The sequence below is a fragment of the Benincasa hispida genome, unplaced genomic scaffold (assembly GCF_027475165.1).
Source record: "Benincasa hispida cultivar pf3 unplaced genomic scaffold, pf3_genome.v1.1 HicScf1619, whole genome shotgun sequence".
Taxonomy (NCBI): Eukaryota; Viridiplantae; Streptophyta; class Magnoliopsida; order Cucurbitales; family Cucurbitaceae; genus Benincasa; species Benincasa hispida.
In genome coordinates, this window is record NW_028325986.1 from 1 (window position 1) to 22,212 (window position 22,212).

Genomic DNA, 22,212 nt, shown 5'->3' on the forward strand with positions numbered 1-22,212 from the left:
TTCTGAAAAATACCTAAAGTTTTCAACGAGGAGACGTGCATTTGTGTTGGAGTCATCTCCACCAATTACAACAAGGCCATCCAAATCAAGATTCTGAGCAGTTTCTTCAGCTTGCTTAAACTGAAAAATAGAACCGAACTGTCAATTAATGCCTTGACTACAACTAAGACGTCTCAAAATGAAAATTCTGGGAAGAAAGAGTTTCACCTGATCTAGTTTCAATCTTATCCCTCCCACTGCATATCATATCAAAACCACTCGGGTAAAACAAAAATGCATTTAAATCAAGAATTGCATTCAAATGGCAATCACTTCGCATCAAGACTGCACATATTCACACTAACAATTCTAACAAGTGAAAGCAAGAAATCCTTTCAAGAAAATTAACATGATTGCGATACGGGTAGATAAATTGTGCAGTCAGTTCTACATATTTACCATAAAAGCTAAGTTTTCGATTGGGCTAATATTATAAGCCTTCGGGCTTAAAAATGGTTGTTTCATTGTTTTTTCATTTTAATTTTGTAGGTCCATTGTCTTGAACGTGTCGCAGTTGTGCCCTTAAGTGTCCAGTCATGTCAGGGCGTGTCAAAAATTAAAAAAACAATAATGAAATAAGGCGTGTCGGACACATGTCGGCGACGTCAGGACGTGGCAGTGTCGGACACATGTTCGACACCGACACTTGGCCACCTTAGGAGTGGCAATGCTTTATAGATAAATAGAGGGAGTGGGGTTGGGAAGTGGGTGTCAAATTTTTTGGAATTTCATTTGGTAAATTTGGGAGAGACTAGCCCTCTCGTAAGGTTAGGTTGTCATGTTACTTTTATTATATAGCATATTTCCATATTTGAGTGTTCTTGAATTTTCTTGTTCTTAAGAGCTCTAATTAGGAAGTATCCTAATAAATTGGTATCAATGCTCGTTCTTTCTTGGGAGTACTGTTTTTTTCTTTCTTTTTTTCTTTTGGACAATGGGAGAACAAGAACCATAGACATGAAGCGAGTGCCTAAAACGAATTGCTAATCGCAAATGTTATATGACAGATAGAGGAGAAACTCCATGGATGTGGGAGTAACTGCAAAATTGGGTTGCAGATTGTAAGCGCATAACGACAAATAGAAAAATTCGGGAGGAGAAATTGCGAGAAACTTAAAGCGCAAAAATGGAATGAGAATTTCAAGTTTGTAAACAAATCTACAATTGACAATCATTCTAAGATTGCTAATGTCTCAAACCTGAAGAACTCTTTATGGTTCAATCGAAGATGGAAACCAAACGGGGAAGATGAAGAAGTCGAGGAGGAAAGACAAAAAGAAAACCTACCCATAAAAAAAAAGGTCGAGACAAGCAAAGAAAACTCACCGATGGACGTAAGGTCAAGGAGGCAAAGTGACAAGCAAAATAAAAACGTTTGAATGATGAAAAAGGAAAAAAGTTGGAGATGCAAGGAATGAAAAAAGGAGAAAAATACCAATGGAAAAGGTGGTGTCAGACAAATGACAACTCGATTGAAGAAGCCGAATGTGTCAAAAGTCTCCAATGATTGGACGAAGAAAATATTGCTTCTCAAAGTTGTAGTGGAAGGTTGTGTTGGGTTTTGGTAAAATAGTAAAAGTGCAATCATCCCACATCAGAAAAACTCAAAAAAGTCATGGGCTCCAAGCATTATAAAAGGAATCTATGTCTTTGGTTTCAAGTCATCTCAGTTAGAAACATTTTAAGCTTAGGTGTGTTAAGTCTTGTTAAATTCCCTTCTGCATTCTCTAGTTCAAAAATGGGAAAAAGGGTATGAGTAGTCAAAAGCTTTGAGAGTGATGTTATAATTGGGGTCGAGGAGAGAATTATTCTGAGAATGTAACAATTTTTTGCATAATGAATCTCTTTGATGGGCTGTTGTTTTCCGTTGAGTTTGAGTTTTTCACGCTAATTATTGTGTTTCCAATTTTATTATTTTCTTTCAATTTTTTAGTTATTTTTCTGCTTGTTCATGCAATAGAAGTGGAAGGTTTTTCCCAATAAGTTGACCACGATGGAGAGAGAAGACACCGGTAGTTCATTGGTTAGGGTGGCAAAGAGACTGGCAGATGGAAAAATGACAACTGACAAAAACATTGGTGGGCAAAGTCAGTGGGAGACGAGGAGATTGGATGTGCTGAAATTTGTAGATGGAAAATTATGGTGGATGGAGAAAGAGGCTTGGGGAAGGGGTGGACTTGCGTGAAAAGATGGGAAAACAAATGGTTGCCCATGTGAAATGTCAAAAGGTGTCGGCCAACCTGATAACTTGTAGAAATACAAATTATTATAGTCTTTTACTTGGAATAATGATGATAGATAAGAAGAATATGTGTCAATCTTCTTAAGTATTCATGTTATTAAACTTGTGTGAAGCATCTCAAAAACATCTACTACCCCATATCATGAGTTATGTTGCACCAAAGTGTCTATTTTGCAGACTGATCGTAGGACCTACATCAAATGTGCAAAACCCCTACCCGACGAACAAACAATTAGTCGCATGCCTCGGGATCTCAGAGTCAATACCAGCGGATCTTCTCGCAAGTATTTAGAATATTGACCATGATAGCAATGTTGACATTCTCACCTACCACGTTAGACGATAACGACTTATTAGAGTGGGAATTCCACCTCCATATTTCACCCTGATTCTTCATCGAAGCTTCGCCGAAGCAAGAGTCTAAAAGGGCTTTCTGCATTCATCCAACCATTATATCACAAGCAGCCTCAACATTCATCTGTGAGAAGCAAGAGATTACTAACAATTGCCCTTCACCTTATTTCTCTATCTTCTTAGTTGTTGTAGCCTTTTGTTTAAGAGATAGTTCATTTGTGTATTCAACAACTATTTTAATATCATCATGTTCACTTTCATCATCTTATCTATCCTCACTTTGGCTTTATCTCTTGTCATAAGTAACTAATTCTAATGGGGTAAGGGTGAAGATTAATATCATGATCTAAGTAGAATTTGTGGAAGTTATTTTGTTTGCTTAATATATGAGTATTAAAATGATTGCCTATGAGTACTCAATGAGTCATGTAGACTAACAACCTGAGACGGAAAGTAGTTGTGGATCTCATTAAGCAAAGCAAGAAATATTTGTCAACCCCGAAGCTTATTTTCTCTACTTGTGTATGTTATATAAGATTAAGTGTAAGTTAATACTAGGTTATAGGGAAAGCTTGAGGATGCTAAGGAAGGAAAGAAAAATGATTTCAAGTGTTGATTACTAAGGGCTCTCGGGTGCTAAGTGAAAGAAGTGTAAGTTAATACTAGGTTGTAGGGAAAGCTTGAGGATGCTAAGGAAGGAAAGAAAAATGATTTCAAGTGTTGATTACTAAGGGCTCTCGGGTGCTAAGTGAAGAGTAAGAAGGCTTGGTTAATGAGAGAAATTTTGACTAAGTGTTGAAGGTCATGATGCATTGACGGTCATGCTGAGGTGTGCGATGGCCTAAGCATCTTAAGGTTAAGATGAAAGCTAGTGGTGTGAAGAAGAACATTGGCTAAGTGTTGGCCGAGAAGAAGATGCCATGCGTTTAGCATGGGCTATGCGCTAGTCGAGCCTCACGTTGAGGTTAGTTGGGCAAGGACGCGCGCATGGGCGAGAATGCCTTAAGCGATGCGGCTTGTGCGTGCATTGGTGTGCAATGGTTGGGCAAGGATGTGTGTAAAGTAGGCCCATGAGAAGATCTTGAGACTAGGCATCAGGTGCGAGTAAGGGCGCTGAGACGTGCACTAGCTAAGAGGTGTGTATGCGTCCAAGTAAAGCCATGCATTGGTAAGAGTTAGTAAGCTATGAGTTGGTGATTAGGGGAAGCTTTTCAGCTTAATCACCGATTGTAGTGGCCAGTTGTCGAGATTAGAAGGTTTAATGTTGACTTAGTGGGATAGGTGGCAGCCTAAGTGTAATTAAGGTCATGCATCTCTTAATCTAAAAGGGAAGCCTCAGTTCAAGAACTTGGTTTGGACAATTCTCTAGTGTTAAACGGGTGATTCCACAGCCATTTGAAGGCTTGAGGAGTGTAGATGAAGCTATGAGGTTGCTGGAAGGAAATTCTTAAGAATTCGAGTTGACATCAGAAGATTTCCTCAAGAGGTCAAGCTCTCAGGTGATTTTGAGCAAGGTGTGAAGATTGAAAAATTCTGACCATATCGTGAAGAATTTGAAGCTCAAATTTTAAGGTAAGTAAGTTAAAACGATTTTAAACAAGTTTGTAGAAGGAAATTTCCCAAAATAATGTCTGGAAAAATAAGTAAATTCAGCTTGAAGTTGAATTTGTATTTTTGGGTTGAATAAGCATGTAGCTGGAACAGTTGAGCACGCAGGCAACTCAACCGGGAAGGCTACAGATGCGCGCAAAGGCAGAATGACGCAAGGCGTTGCATGGGTGTGTACGCTAGGTTGCACACGAGGGTTGTACAAGTGTGCGCGCGAGGCGCTGCATGCAAAGGTTGAGTATGCATTGATGCGCGCAGTTGCGTTAAAAGACAAAATTTACTCCCCGTGCTTAGAAATATGTCTTCGTTGGCTATCCTCTCCGTCAACGTGGGTATAAGTGTTCTCATCCACCCTCCCACAAGTATTTTATTTCGATAAATGTCACCTTTCAAGAGGATCAACCCTTCTTTTCTATTAGTCATTTTCAGGGGGAGAGCTCTAATGAAGAGACTAATTGGCCCCCGTCTTCGATCTTTTCTGATTCCCTTCCTGATCCTATCTTGAATATTACCAACACTGTCGCTGTCTTACCTACCAAATAGGTCCATGGATAACATACTATAGGAAGAATCTCAAGAAGGAAATTGTGCCACCTATTGTTTCTCCGGTAACGATCTATGAGTACGACCCAACATTAGCCCAAGGTACTCATACTTTTGTCTTTAATAACCTCGATATTTGTGTTGAGAATGATAATGATGCTCATACTCGTCTCTGATAATATTGGTATTTGTGCTAAAAATGATATGTGTACTGTGGAAGAAAATAGCAAAACTAATGATTGTACCAAGAAAGTTGTGGCTGATATGGCTGGGAATAAACAAGTTGAAGCAACTATTCCAGGTAGTTGACCAAGTAAGAAATATAGAGGTTCTACAAGATGATAGTTAAGCTCAACAATCTCAAACCAGCTCAACTGAAGCTCGTTATGAAAATCATTGGAAGAACTTTCTAAGTCAATCCAATCATGAGGCAATCATTATGCCTCAGGGACCAATGACAAGAGCTAAAAAACTTGAAGAGGGATTAAACGCTTGCTTCCAAGCTAAATTTCCAGCCCATCACGAAGAGTTGCAACCCTTGAAGCTCCAAGAGTCACTTGGGCACCCAAAAGTCCTAATGAATCTGCAAAATTCAGATTCATCCCCGTGTTTAATGCTTGATGTATTAATTTATTTCAATGTATTTACATTTATTAAGGTTCAAGAGTTTTTGTTGAACCTAGTCAATTAAGTGAAAAATTGTGTCCTTTCAAGTTGTCTTTTCAATTAGTATAAATACCTATGTAGTTTGGTCATTGGAACACACTTGAGATTGAATGAAATTTCATTAGAGTTTTTGTCTCTCAAGCTTTATGCTTTTTCTTTGTATTTTTGTGTTTAAAATGCATGTATTAGAACTTTCAATCTAGTTTGATCAATTAGATTGTGGAGAGTTCGACTTCTTAAAGTTAGTAACAAGTTCTCCTTTCTTCTTGATCATCGACCAATCTTCCAAGCCAAATATGTTTAGCTTTCTTGGGGTTGCTTATTAAATAGTTAATCGGGGTTATTCTTATTATCGTTGTGGGCCCTCAATCACGTATGAGAACCCCTTTATTCTAGGTGAAACCCCACAACGATAATAAAAGTAACCCCAATTAACTGTTTAGTAAGCAACCCAAGAAAGCTAAACATATTTGGCTTGGAAGATTGATCGATGATCAACAAGAAAGGAAAACTTATTCCTAACTTCAAGAATTCGAACTCTCCACAATCTAATTGATCAAACTAGATTGAAAGTTCTAATACATGCATTTTAAACACAAAAATACAAAGAAAAAGCATAAAGCTTGAAAGACAAAACCTTTAATGAAATTCCATTCAATCTCAAGTGTGTTTCAATGACCAAACTACATAGGTATTTATACTGATGGAAAAGACAATTTGAAAAGACACAACTTTTCACCTAATTGACTAAGTTCAACAAAAACTCTTTGAGGACATACATGAACCTTAATAAATGTAAATACATTGAAATTAATACATCAAGCATTAAACACGGGGATGAATCTGAATTTTGCAGATTCATTAGGACTTTTGGGTGCCCAAGTGACTCTTGGAGCTTCTAGGATTGCAACTCTTCGTGATGGGTTGGAAATTTAGCTTGGAAGCAAGCGTTTAATCCCTCTTCAAGTTTTTTAGCTCTTGACATTGGTCCTTGAGGCATAATGATTGCCTCATGATTGGATTGACTTGAAAAGTTCTTACAATGATTTTCACCACGAGCTTCAGTTGAGCTGGTTCGAGATTGTTGAACTTCACTTTCATCTTTTAGAACCTAAATATTGCTTACTTGGCCAACTCCTTATGATTGTCACTATTTGCTTATCAGAATGGAACTCTACGCTAGAGACTAAGTGTGGAATTTCTAATGGAAGGTCAGATAGAGTAAAAGGTGGAGATTCCTCCCTTGATCTTCCTATTGCCTTAAGAAAAAGAATCAAGTCTTGCCTTAAGCACCCAATGCGGAGTTATCTGTCGTATGGTAACCTTTCACCTGAGTTCAGAGCTCTTACTACAAGTCTATAAACAGTAACGATACCAAATAATTTATAAGTAGCAATGGAAATCCCCGAGTGAAAAACTACAATTATGGAAGAAATGAGGGCTCTTGAGAAAAACAATACTTGGGATCGTCTGTCTCTTCCTAAAGAGCATAAGACGGTTGGATGCAAATAGGGGTTCACCATAAAGTACAAGTCTGATGGGACGCTTGACAGTTATAAGGTCAGGCTAGTTGCTAAAGGATTTACTCAGACCTTTGGAATAGACTACTCTAAGACTTTTTCTCTGGTTGCAAAACTAAACACAGTTCGACATAGTTGTGAACAAAGACTGGCCCTTCCATCATCTAGATGTGAAAAATGTATTTCTCAATGGTGAGTTAAAAGAGGAAGTCTACATGAGTCCTCCAGGTTTTGAAGCTCAGTTTGATCACGAAGGGTGTAAGCTAAGAAAGTCATTATACAGATTAAAATAGTCTCCAAGAGCGTGGTTCGACAGGTTTACTACCTTCGTTAAATCTCAAGGTTATACTCAGGGACACTCTGATCACACTCTGCTTACAAAAAGGTCAGTGTCAGGAAAGAGTGTCGTTCTCATTGTATACGTGGATGATATTGTGTTATCCCGATGATACTACAGAGATTGATAGACTGAAAAAGAAAATGGCTAAGGAGTTTGAGATTAAAGACCTCGGAAGATTCAAGTACTTTCTTGGGACGAAAGTAGCACGATTAAAAGAGGGACTTTCAGTCTCTCAACAGAAATATACACTTGACTTGATAAAAGAAACAAGTATAACTGGATGCAAAGTTGATAACCCCGTAGAAGTCAATACCAAGCTTGGCGACTCTATTAACTTTCCTGTTAATAAAGAAAGATATCAAATGTTTAGTAGGGAAACTAATTTACCTATCCCATACTAGACCAGACATATCCTACGTCGTCAGTGTGGTAAGCCAGTTTATGCAAGCACTATGAAGAGCATATGAAGGTTGTTGAACGCATCCTAAGATATTTACAAACTACTCCCAGTAAGGGTTAGATGTTCAAGAAAACTGACAAACGAGGTATCTCACTTATACTGACACTGACTGGACAGGCTCTATTGTAGACAAAAAGTCACATTTGGGTACTGTACCTTTTTGTGGGGAAATCTTGTCACTTGGAGAAGTAAGAAACAAATGGTGGTTGTTAGAAGCAGTGTTGAAGCAGAATACATGGCTATAAGTCTGGGAATATGTGAAGAAATCTGGTTAAAGAAAGTTTTGTCAAACCTGTGTCGGGATTGTGATCATCTGATGAAGCTCTACTGTGACAACAAAACTGCAATAAGTATAGCAAATAATCTGGTTCAAGATGATAGAACCAAACACGTTGAAATCGATAGACACTTCATCAAAGAAAGATTGGACAATGACAGTATCTACATTCAATACATCTCTTTCGGTCAACAGGTCACAGACATCTTCATAGACAAAAGGACTTAACAGACAGAGTTTTGATTTTTGTGTCAGCAAGTTAGGTCTTATTAACATCTATGCCCCAATTTGAGAGAGAGTGTTGAAAATAAAAAAGGACTTTACTTTTGAACCCTAAGGGCATTTTAGTAGTTTCATCTTGCCCTAGTCTGTATTAGGGTTTCCTACATCTCTATTTATATTTGTGCCCTGTTCTGTATGAAACATAGAAAATAATAATAAAAAGAGTGATTGTATCGTGGTTTTTTCTCCCTGTTCTAGGATTTTCCACGTAAAATGTTGTGTTCTTCTCTTCTCTTTGTTTCATCAAATAGGAACCTTCCCCTCTTGTATCAAACACTTTATTCATTCTAATAAAATATTCATAATCTTGATTCTTGGAGAGAATTCTCCTTTTATCTCCTTTAGGAGACATCAATTTGGTACCAGAGCATCCGTGGGCCAATATTGACTGCCGCCAGTGGAACTCCAAGAAACTCTTAGTGACGTCGATCACAAGAGGAAGCTTTGTGAGTTGTCCTCATTGTCGAACAACTAACATCTAATTAGGGGGAACCCTTGAAATTCCAAGAAAGAAAGAAGAAACCGAAGATTTTGCAAGAATTGACTATTATCGATCAAAGAAGACGTCCAAGAAAAAAAAAATCAGCAGTTGGTATAGGCAAGAAAATAAAATTTACTTCCACAAACAAAGTTGGAATTCTGACTCAAGTGGTTCAAAAGAAGAATTCCAACATACTAATTTTGTCCATGCTCGATTTTCTCAAAGCACCTATCATTATCCACATTGGAAATTTAATTCTAGTGATTCTAGTGACTCCAATGATGTTTCTAAGGCAATTTGGGGTGGGATAAGAAGGCAACAATATCGAAAAAGGTCCAAAGATCCATCAAACCCATGTTTCAAGATATCAACGTAAAGATTGGGAGTTAGATGAATTAAAGAATTATCAAGAATCATCAAGAATGGATTTTTACAGCCCAAGAAAAATGAATTTAAAAGATCTTAATGCATTTACCAACATGCATGTTTTTCAGATCTCAACTGACTTGCCTACTACCCAAGTGCTAAATAATGTGTTATCACTAAATTATTAAACAGGAGCGTATAAGTAAAACAGCAAAAGTTCAAGCACGAATAGAATAAGTACCGAAAGAAATGTGACTGCCACTTGAATTGGCCACCCATTATATGCCTTCTTGCCTTCTCTTTTTCAACTCAGTTACATGGAAAGACATGTATAAAACAAAAAGAAAAAACAATTACCTGGACATTTCCGTGTGGATCTCTTTCAAGCAACAATTGTTCTTGGATTGCTTGTGGAAAAAATTCAAAAAGGTGATGAGATTGAGTAGTAAGTTTCTTTTTCCATAACCTATCCTCATCTATAATATTTCTTTTTCTATAACCTATCCTCATCTATAATATCATGGGCAAGAATTTCATTGAGTTCCGAAATAAGTTGTTGCACCTGTAGAAAGTGAGCTATATATGATATCAGTTCAAGAATGACATATTGATCCCAAGAATCTTGGGTTTAGTGGATAGTGAGCATACAACCAAAAGAAATAAACACAATTAGTTACAATAACAAAAGAAATACCTCCGGAATGAAGTCAATCAAACCCTCGGGAATAAGTACAACACCATAATTAATAACCAAGTTCAAAACATTTACTAATTACATCGATAATGTAGTCTGTAACGTTTTTCAAGGTAAGCTTCTTAGCCGCAACCTGCAAAACACATTGTAAATTCGATGTACCCTATAAACTAAAGCTCTATTAATATATGAGTCAACATTCAAAACAAATTATTTTTTGTCTGGAAATTTTGTCGCCTGCATACATTCAAAACCAATAAATCTCTATGAGTCAACTACAACTAGGTGGTAGAGAACAAATTTTTCAAAGCTGACAAAAAAAGGCATCCGATATCACTTAGGCAATTGAATATGATATGGGATGTCAATCCTTAGTTCCATTACACCATATTAAAAGTTTCAACCTAATTCCATGAATCTTTTGTTTATCACAAATTTTTATCTTTACCCTAAGTTTTGTTTGATATTTACCATTCTATGTAAAAATGCAAGAAGATGAAATTCTGAAACAGGATATATTAACTGACTCAACAATTTCAATTTTCATGTTTACATGAGAGTATCTGTTGCAGAGATTATTAGTTATTACTGAGACAAAATCTAGTTCTCAAAGGGAATAAACAACCCTAGGGTTGCATGTGGAGGTAAATGCCCTTCTTGACAAAGATTTCTATCTGGTAAAGCATGTGGAGATAAATGTCCTCCTTGACAAAGGTTTCTATCTTAAGTAGTTTAAATAAAGCAGCTACCTTTTCTCCAATAATAATAATATTTGGATGAGTTTGCAAAGCACACTCTAGTGTGATGTGAGAAGCAGCACGACCCATAAGTCGTCCAACTGTGGATATATGTACACTGTTAATGCAATATGATAATAAACTTGAAACTTGAGTGAGAAAAAAAAGGTATCAACATCACAACAATAAAAAAGTACAATCTCACATTAGGTTAATAAAATTGAGTAGCCGTGAAGTGCTCTGTTTTTTACAGATGAGGCAACAAGATGGGCTTTATTATTGATATTATCTACTTATTTATAAATATATATTTTTAAAAAAGTGGACATATCTGAACTTGAAATACTGGTAATGTCAATATTTCAGTTATTATGAACATGTCAGCACATCAGAACTATTTTTAGTTTCAATTTCATTAAGTAAAATGCTTGCAGTGGTAATATTTTCCTGTAGATCGAGCATCAACCATCACATTACCAATCATTTCTGAATATATCTGCATAAACATCAGAAGAGCCTATTAAACGTCTCATCTCATGAATGCGACATTCCATTTTTTCCTTGAATTCTTGAAGAAACTACTTCAACTTTGCAACAGTCACCAAAGTTGAGTCCAAACGAAATATGAATTCTAAAGCAGTTACAAAGAGAAATGAGTACCTTGCAAGCAGAATCAAATCCAAAACTTGTGGGGACCTCTTTGGATTTGAGATCACCATCAATAGTTTTTGGGCAACCAATCACTCGGGTCTTCATATTCTTACTCCTAATTTGAAAACAATAGAAAGAAGGGGAATATAGATAACAGAGTCTTGCACACAAAAAAAAAAACAGGAGCGTTTAAGTAAAATAGGAAAAGTTCATAATGGATTTGGCATATTTTCAAAACCTGATAACATAATGGATTTTTGATTTTCTCTTGCTTAAACAACCATATTAATGATGGTCTATGAATCCTTGAAGAATGCATATCCCACTCACTTTCAGTCACCAATTAGAACAATATTCTTTCGACTTCTGAACTGTAGGAAGTGTGGCAACTAGCATCAGCAACAGACCTACAAAACCCATATATATTCACCATTTGTGTGACCATAAATGGGTCATGGTATCCACATAGTAAGCCACTTTTGCTGACAAGAATATACTGGAACATGCTAAACCATCTTCTCATCAACAAGTCTGGCAAAGAGGTATTCATGTGGTGAGTACATAGACAACAGATATATACCAAAAAGAGGATACAAGAAAGAAGAAACAAAAGTGTGTTACCTATCATCATGTAATGAACTTACATATAGTAACAACAAAACAGCAGACTAACAAGAAGAAAGATCTGAGTCATTGGAGCTTTCCTGTCCAAGTAGAAACAGTAAATCAACTGGATCAGATGGAAAAAATGATACAAGTTCTCTAATGCCAGTGAAATCATTTCCAAAGATGACATCCACCGGAGAACTGAGCATTAGATACACTCTCCATTTCATCTTTTCATATAGAAATGAGCCTAGACATCTAAAAGAGAAACTCAAACAACAAGCAGATAGAAGTGTGTTTGCAAAATCTATGGTCCTGATGTCAGGATTTTGGAGCAAAATCGAATGAAAAGTTTCAAATACCCCCAAAACAAGTTCCTCTTCAGTTACATTGATAGTTGCTAAAAGCCAAGGTAGTGTGTTGTACATACATCAAGAGCACAATTTTTCATTTCTTTGGTGATAGAGTTGTCCATGACAGTATTGACTTGACTATATATATAGAACTCCTTGAGAAGGTATAAAGAATGTAAAAGTTGACCTGGTTGTGTTTCGAATGTACTAAGACGAAATAAAACTACATGTTCTAATACTTCTTGAATTGATGTTGCTAGATGTGGCACCCTATGAGATGGAGACTTCATAATCGTGACCAGGATTGCACGGGTTGTTGCAAATGTGTCTGGATGTATGCCCATCTCCCCAGTCACATTCTTACGGAGCATACTCGTCAAAATAAGAACTAGTTCTTCAATACGAGAGATACAACCACTACTCCAGGACACTGAGAAATGCATTTCAAAATGAGACCAAGTGTTTGGCTGTGAATTGGATGGAAAGGAACTTCAGCAACATGACCCAACACTAGAATTAGTGTTGCAAATCCGACCGCAAGCCTTTGATTGAAGGGCAATTCAGCTCTTGAAAGAAGATCAAGGGCCTGAAGACGCAAGCCCTTGTTAAGGGATCCTTACCTTCAGCAATGTGCAACTCATTTCATTATCCTAGAATTCGAAGTTTCTGGCATATGTTCTATTTTGAAAAAAGAATGTGTAGTTTTCATGTATTTAACAGCACAAAAATAGCTAGATATCTATGACCTTGACTAGTTTTCATGTATTTACCAACACAAAAATAGCTAGATATCTACGACCTTACTTGAACAGGAACTATTTTATAGGTTGTACATATGTGTCCTTGAGTTCTAAAAAAAATCGCTAGATGTCTTTATCTCTGACAGATTATGCTTGTTCAAGAATTTTCAAGACTACGATTAGGATTTGTTTCATAGGTTGTACATCTGTGTCCTTTCGATCTAAAAAAAATAGCTAGATATCTTTATCCCTGACAGATTATGCTTGTTCAGAATTTTCAGGACTACGATTGCTCACCTGAAAATCGTAATATCTCAAATACATAATCCACTATATTTTCTTCAACCAATAGTTGGTTTGGCTTGATGGAAGTGCCCTCTGAGGACAGATAACTAATTATTAGCTCCACAGTGTTAAGTTGGAGATCTTAGTTTGACGAAAGCAGAGGACCTTTGATAGAAACTTAAGAGTTGATATGCCATTGCAAAATTTTAGTCATTCAGGGCAGCTTTTGTTAATTTATTGGAAAAGAAGTCGATTAAAATCTTTGGATAAGTGATCTTATCTTGTTTACGGGATTGACTAATCAGAATTTAGAAACTTAGAGTTGAGCTAAGAAGTCGGGTAGATGAAAAGTCATCTGGGTATATCTTTTGGGGGTAGAATATCGAATTGAAACCTATAACCATACTGTAGATGCGCAGTTATGTGGTTGAGCTGAATTTTGTAAAATGGTTCTTCAAGTCTGGAAAAAACTTGCACATGAACAAAATGTTTTGAGTTGCATTTTCTTTTAGCTTTTGCTTTCTTTCTTCAATATCCTGGCAAGCAACTTTGTTGGTGGAATGGCATATCCTAAGTCCGAGCTCAAATAGGTCGATTTATCTTGTTGCTTTGGAATTTCAAATTTTTTATTCATTTTGGGCCACTACTCTAATTGGGATTTAAGTAGTGAATAAACTTAATTTCTACTCCTTCCATAGAGTGTTTGAAAATTTTCTGTTATCGGCCTTGCCACAAGATGGTCATGGATCTTTCTATGGGGTTTTCATATTTTAGTTCATTTTATGCTTGTACTGATAAAATTAATTTCTTTTGGGGCTGCTTAGTTATGATAAGCAGAGAGATTTATAATTTTTAATAAAGCTATGAGTTTACTACATTTAGAAAGGACTAATGCAGCTTTATTGTGTTTCAGGTTGGGCCTTAGAGATAGACATACACGAGTATCCATTTCTTGTATTTTCTCAAAGCATTCAAGTTAGTCAGTATAGAATGATCATGAGTATTCTCAAGGTTGGAAATAATTATGTTGCATAGCTTTTTTTTTAAACATTTATTCTAGTAGTGATGCACAATGAATGAATGAACATTAGATACAAATCAATACACATCAGATAAAAGAAGATGAGTATACAAATCAATACATCATTTTCAGTTTTCCATCCATTATGACATAGCTTTTCATAGCTTTTTTTTAAAACATTTATTCTGGTAGTTGTCAGTATACAAATCAATACACATCAGATAAAAGAAGATGAGAAATGACAAAGCAGGCAAATCTTCTCACCCGTATTGACTCCATCATGCTGCATAAGAAGTTGAAAATGCAGTATCATTTCCAGAACATTTGAATCAATATATAGAAATGCATATGCAGAACAGTATCGCATAAATAATTTGCTTCTTTCGAATTATTCAGTTTATCACCTTGGTAATTCAAGGCCTGGCACGAGATTTGACACGAGGCCATCGTTGTTCTTAATTTGGCCATGGAAATTTGTTGTCCGATAGTTTAAAGCTGTACAGATTTTTTGAGGAAGCTGTACAAAAATTATTGGCAAGGGTGATATAGGTAATGTTTGTTTCCTTTTGGTTGTTGTAGCATTAATTGAATTTATTGCTGTAACTTTCCTTTTCATTTGTCATTTGTTTGGCTGGTTCGTTAAGTGTCCACTGAAACTTGAGAATGGTCTGGCAGTAGTAGCCAATTTTTTATTCCTCCCCGAAATTTTTTTTTTTAAAAAAAAAAAAAAAAAAAAAGGGAAAAAACAAAACGAAGAAAAAACATGTGTAATTGGTTTCCTGTCTGTTGAAGTGAAATCAGTCTCTTATTAACTACAGGCAGACCTAAGCATTCCATAACAATGAAGCTAAAAGGAACAAATGAAAAAAAAAAAATACCACTCCTTTGCAACGAAATACGCACGAATCTAGAACAGTTAGAACAAACAAGATTACCATATTTATACACCTGACGCGGACTCCAAGAAAACGCGCCTGAAGAAAGCCGATCCGAAACTTGGCGTTAAAGCAAATGAAATCCATGGATTGTTCTGAAAATTCTTCAGTAACATCGACGACAGATCAGTGACTTGGCGAGCAATGGCGTCATCGTCGAAGGAGCAGAGTTGCGGCGGACGAAGGGAGCGTCAATGAAATGAGAATGGAAAGTGAGGAAGGTCTGGCCCTGTAACGGCGACGAAGGGAGCGACAATGGGAGAGAGGGGATCGGAGTAGGGTTTCAAAATTTTGGAGGAAGTACAACGTCTGAGGAGTAGGGTTTCAAAATTTTGGCCCGTTGAGTTTTGCTAATAAATAACAAACACTCTCCAGCTGGAAATTATTTTTTAAATATTTATTTATTTTTATCAAATTTATTGTCACTTTTATCAGCTTTTTTACTTTTTATTTTTTTGTTAGGAGAAAGCAGAGATTCAAATGGGGCTTGTCTGTGTTTTTATAGGAAGGAGAGAGAAAGAAAGAGAGGTGGTTTCTGGGGTTTGCTGCTGCAGGGAATGAGTAAGGGAAGAAAAAGGCAAAGATGGAGGCGTCAAATTATTTATTATTCAACTAGGGATTCTTTTTAAATTATTTATTTAAATTTTGGAAACTTCAACTTATACTTATATGTATTTGTTTTTTTTATTTATTAATAATAATAAAGTATTTTTAATCCTTTCAAAATCACTCTTACGTTACTTTTACTATTAAGAGGCGGATGAGACCATAAGATTATAATTAACTATCTCTTGTTACAGTAAATACTATTTCAAAATAACTATCTCTTATTGGCAGCTAAAAGTAAAATAGTAGTTGTGAAAATATTAAAGATGAACTAAATAAATGAAGGTCTAATGATCCAATGATCGATATTACATCATTTCATCTATCGATTTTGTCCAACATTCTGAAGAATTTCTACTCATTGATATATTTTAAGGAAAAATACATATTTCTTTCCTCAATTTTGAAATAGTTTCAAAATGTTACATTTTTAGTCCTCAAGTTTTGAGTTTAGTTTTGAAATCCCTAACTAGGTTTCAAAATGTTACAATTTTACCACTGAGATTTAAGTTTTGTTTCGATTTGGTCTCTATATTTCAAGACTTATACTTTTAACCTCAATTTTTCATTAAATGCTCATTTTTAGTTATTGGCATTAATGTCTATTAATTAATTTAAAATAATTATGAAGTGAATTTAAAATTTAATACAGATAAAGATTAAACTTAACTAATTGTAATTCTTTGTATTCTTTTAAATTAAGTAATAAACATTAACACCAAATACAAAAAGTAAGTAGCTAGTAAAAAATCGAGGTTAAAAATGTAAATCTTGAAACGTATGGATCAAATAAAAACAAATTTCAAATCTCAAGAGTAAAATCGTTACATTTTGAAACCTAAATCAAACACTGTCCAGCTTTCTTGCCGCTCTCTCCACTCTCGCTCTCAAATTTTCTCTTCCGTCTCGCTCTCTCCAGCTTTCTCGCTCTCGCTCTCGCTCGCTCTCGCATGCTCTCGCTCCCGCTCGCTGCTTAAGGCTTTTCACGTAAGGGCTCTCGCTCCCGCTCCCGCCCGCTCGCGCTCGCTCGAAGGCTTTTCATCGTAACGGCTCCCGCTCCCGCTCGCTCCCGCTCTCGCTCTCGCTCCAGGTCTCGCTAAGTAGCCCTCTTTACTCTCGCTCTCTCTAACTTTCTCGCTACAATTCTCGCTCTCTCCAATTTTCCTTCAATCTCGCTCTCTGTACTCTCGCCAGCCTCGCTCGCTGGGTTTCTCGCTCTCCAATTCTTCAAATGCAAGGATTGCACAACTTTTATTCTAAAGATTTAGATTTAGCGATATTTTAATTCATAAATTTTCAAATCGACATTTTAACTCATAATCATAATGTTTGAATTTAATAGCATTTTAGTGACTTGTAAGGTTTTCAGTATCAGTGTGGCTAATGAGAGCTAACGTGGCAATTTATTTTTAGATTTAAATTCTATTTTGGTCCTTAAGCTTTGTATCTTGTTTTATTTTTATCTTTAAACTTTCAAAAACATTCATTCTAGTTCATTTAATTTGGTCTCTACTATTAAAATTCTATTAACTCTTAAATAGAATAGTGAGATGACTTGTATTTTTTGATAATTATGTTACCAAATAAGTTAGTCATGCGAAAAAAATCTAGGGGTTCACATTTGAATTAGGTGGTAAAACGATTTTATAAGGCTTCAAAAGTCATTTTGGGTTCGAGATTTTGGAAGTTTCACTATTTGAACGCGTTGGTCATTGACATTTTACTTTACATCCATATTGCTCAACCCATGTTGAATGTAATTTCATCTTTAAATAAAATTAATCCTTAAATGTTAACATAATATTAACTCCAATGACCATAATGAACACTTTATAAAAGTTCATGGACAAAAACAAATGTTCTTTAAAGTTTAGGACCAAAGTAGAACAAGGTTAAAAGTTTCGGGACCAAAATAGTACTTACAACTTATTTTATTAAGAAATTAAAAAAAAAAATCATAAAATATAATTTATTTTTTTATTCTTTCCCCTTCTCCATCCATAGTTGGTCACCGTTGTAGTCTTCATCGCCCCCTTTTTTCTTTTATCTTATTATTTTCTTCTTCTTTTTCACCTTCATCGTCTTTCTCCCCTTCTTCCAAAATTTAATATTATTAAAAAAAAATAAAAATTAAATGCTAAAAATGGGAAAGTAGGAGAAAGGTGAAGAAAGAAAGGAATAAAATGAAAGAAAAGAAGAGGAAAAAATAGAACAAAGAGAGTATTATGATGTATTGTATGTAAATTGAAGAAATTTTGAAACCGAATTAATTCGGTTCGGTTCGATTTCACTTTCGAAAACCGAATTTGAAATCGAATTGAACCGTTTTTAACTATTCATGTATATTGGATGTTAGTTTTGCGTAGTTTATAGGTCAATCTATTCATGTTTATTGTGTCACATGTGCATGAACCTAAGCTATTTATTAAGTATTTTATGTGGGAAGTTTTTCAAATCATTATTCGATTCATAATTATTTGATTTTTGAAACTTCGTATATAAACTCTATTTCCACACATGAATTTCTATGTTTTGTTATCTATTTTTAATCATGTGTTTTAAAAAACTAAGAAATTTTTTAAAACTAAAAATAAATGGTTTTCATAAATGCGATTTTGTCCCCACCCGCCCTATAGATATCTCCAGATGAAACCCATAATAGAGAATTAGGAAGAAACAAACATAAATTTAAAAAAAATGTGAAAACGAAATCATTATCCAAAGAGGTTTAAATAATTAAAATAAAAATTTATAATATTTTATCAAGTTAATTTTTTTCCTAAAAAATCAATTAATGACTAAGAAGATAAAATACTATTATAGTACTTATTCTATTTTATTAAAGGTATATTTCAAATGTTACACATTTAGCTTATAAACTTTCGATAACTTTTTAAACTTAATTATTGTCACTTTTATCAAATTTGGTAAAATAAAAACAAAAATTTTCATAGAAAAATACACGTTATAAATACTAAAATTAAAATGAAATTTTGGAAAAATAAATGTGTGGTATATTTCCAAGGAAAGTGTTGTCCACGCGGGAGCCAAAGCGCGTAGATAAGGTTTATCTCAGCTTTGGATTAAGACGGTTGCTTGCGAAAAGACCAATAATTCGCTTTAAAATCACTTTTGGTATTTAAACTACGGTAAAACTAATAATTCGCCTTACATTCAATTTAATTTATGTATTTGAAAATCTATAACAATCTAGTCTTTATTTTGAAATCAAATTATATTAAGGCTCGACAAAATTCATCTACATGGATAGATCAATATACTAATTAGACATCCAATATGTTTATAAACTATAAAATCAAAATTGTTAAATAATAAAAACTAGCATTAATTTGGATAGAATATTCTTTTATGACGTATATATTAAATTGTTACAAAAATTAAAAGTATGTGAACTAAAATATTACAAAATAGAGAGATATAAAGAATCTTTATTACCATTGCTTTGGCTTTATAAAATGACCAAACTGTTCTCATTCTTCAATACATAATCAAAAAATTACCATACGAATTATGGAAGAAAACAATGTGTTTTGCTTTCCTTCTCAATTTGATAACACTCAAACTCAACAACAATTTCATAATCACAATTCTATTTCCCCTCAAAACTCTGTCAGCAATCTATTTTATCTACAATATTACGATATTAATATATATTTGAGAAAGCAAATAATTTTATCTACATTTGCAAGTTATATTACAATATAAATAAAACTAATAAATTTAATGGATTAAACGATGAAGTGACAAGATGAGGACCTAAGTGGAAACTAACCCATCTGATGATTAGCGGTCAGTAGGGCCAGAGTCGCATCCAACATCAACCATTAGCATAACCATAAGATTAGACTGGAAGCATAACTTACACCTAATTAAAACTTGATTTTAACGTAATCGTGAACAAACATAATGCATGGGCTCCCTGGTAGAGAAACGTGTTCTAAACATGTAATGCAATATAACAATTAACATAACCATGCAACATAATAAAGGTACACTACCATAGAACGTTTGCCCTTACGTCATCATTCTTTGTTTGTATTCAATTTTAGGGTTTTTTCTCTCCCACTTTCTCGCTCCCGCTCGCCCTTGATAAAAATTTCCAATTTCCAATTTATTATATATTTTTTTAATTTTTTTTCCTTCTAAATTTCCACCCCTTTAAATAAAATTTCATCCTGCTTATTATTTGACATTTAATTTCCTGTATGCGTACAAATCTGGGTCGTTACAATTTTTCTATAGGTTATTTATTTAGTTTCCAAAATCATAAATTTTGAATATTAAAAATATGTCTAAATAGAAGTTTCGAATCTCTAATTTTTTAGTTAATAGTATATATTTTATGTCTTGTCTAAATAATCCTCATTATTGAATTAACTAACATATATATGATCATTAATTTGATAATATTATTTATATTAACATTTAAAAAAAATATATTATATTAAACTTATTGCTTATGTGACAGTAAAAATAATGAAAACAAACTTTCGGAAGACAAGAAGAAACTTTAATTGGATTTAAGGTGCTTTTTATTCCCTCCATTAACCTCATATTAACTATTTCACTCATATTTAGCTTCGTTGTTGAAATTTTAGTAATTTAATTAATTTTTAAGTGGGTAAAATTTAAAAATAAGTCATTTGAGAAAAAAATTAGAGTATTTGACAATCACTCAAAATAGCTTTTTAAATCCTTTCAAAGTATATATTAAACAATTTCTTTTATTAAAAAATATATTTTAAATAAAAATGACTTTTCTGGAAAATATTTTTTTCTTTGGTTAATCAAAGCATCTCTAATTTGTGTAATAGATATTTATATTATTTTTTTTAAAAAAAATATATCTTTGGTCAATAAGTTTTAAGTTTAGTATTTATTTGGTTCCAAAGTTTAGAGATGTTACACTTTTCATTCTTGATTTTTTAGTTTGATTTGAATTTAATCCCAAATATTACAATTCTACCATCTAGGTTTGAGTTTTATTTCAATTTAGTTACTATGTTTTAAGATTTACAATTTTAATATCAATTTTTTTACAAATGATTCGCTTTCAATCTTTAGTATTAATTGTATATGAATTAATTTACAATTATACTTTATAATTATTTTAAATAAAATAATAGATATTCACATCAAAAATTAAAAGTGAGTATTTAGTAAAAATTTGAGGTTAAAAATTTAAATTTCGAAACATTATGACCATATTGGGGAAAAAAAGAACTCAACTTGAAAGTGTAACCTAGAAACTAAATGAAAAGTAGAGCCAAATTTAAAAACAAAATAAAATAATTTTTTTTTCTCTTATTTATTTATTTATAGTAATATCTTGTAAGAAGGTGAAAAAAGAGAGAGAAAAGAGGAAAGCTTATTGAGGTGGCTGCAAAATTGAAGATAATTCTTAGAAACTGACTGCGGGCAGCACCATCTAGCCGGTCAGTGATCGTAATGCAAACAGCAGAAATTTGACCGTTATGTTTGAAAATATGTCAAGTCAACAATCTTGTTCTTACTAGTCATTCTCCTTCATCTCACAATTTTATTTTATTTTATTTTATTTTTGGAAGGTATTGTAATTAATTAAAGTGTGGAGTGGGGAATCGAACCTCAGACTTCGAGATCGATAGTACAAGCACTATGTCAACGCTCTTGTTGATTTCACAATTTTATTTTATCTTTTTCTATTTCAAATAAATAAAAGAAATTCCATTTTGATTGGTATGATAATTAAGAACATGTTTGGTCACTGAAGTTGGTCGTTGAAGGTGGTCGCCAGAGTTGAGCAATGAGACATCAGTAGTGACGAGAACTGAGTGTACTATTGGTAGACATGGTATAAAATGTCGGTGACATACGATGTTAGCCTCCCAAACAATGAATTGAGTTCATATCTCAACTCATCTCATCTCACCTCTCCACCCCAAACACTCTCTTTTATTATCAACTAATATTTAATGGATAGCTATTAAATGATTATTTAAATTAGAATCCAATTTCTATAGGTTAGATGTTCAATCTTGCCACTACAATACAATACTTTTTATCTTTATTCGATAGTGATTTTGTTGAGTTGTCATGACCAACCAATATGCATTACCTTTGACTTATATAAAGTAGGTTAAAATACCTTTTCAAACAGGAAAAAAAAAAAAAAAAACCTAGGTTAAAATATCATATTGATTTTTATACTCTGTATTCGGTTTCATTTGATTTAATTTTCATTAATCTTGAGTTTAGTATTTCAAATGTTATTTTTTAAATTATGAATGGTTGAATAATAATAATAATTTTCGAATAAGAAAATACACTATGCAATTTTGATTTATTTAGTAATAGGTAATAGGTAAGGTATCAATTTTTGGATTTGTTTCTTATATGCGGGTCT

At 34.0% G+C, this 22,212-nt stretch overlaps 1 long non-coding RNA gene across 5 annotated transcripts; it reads right to left on the reverse strand.

Annotated features, from left to right (window-relative positions):
• Window positions 1–9,498: 9,498 nt before the first annotated feature.
• LOC150030828 (uncharacterized) lies at window positions 9,499–13,374 on the reverse strand. 5 transcript variants are annotated; one of them, XR_016526480.1, is made up of 5 exons: window positions 11,882–13,356; window positions 11,591–11,791; window positions 11,270–11,375; window positions 9,873–11,105; window positions 9,499–9,740 (listed from the first exon to the last, which is right to left on the reverse strand). It is a non-coding gene; the product is annotated as an uncharacterized LOC150030828 (long non-coding RNA). The 5 variants fall into 5 exon arrangements; XR_016526479.1 differs by having other exon boundaries at window positions 9,499–9,754; XR_016526476.1 differs by lacking the exon at window positions 9,499–9,740 and having other exon boundaries at window positions 9,751–11,105; window positions 11,905–13,374.
• Window positions 13,375–22,212: the final 8,838 nt, after the last annotated feature.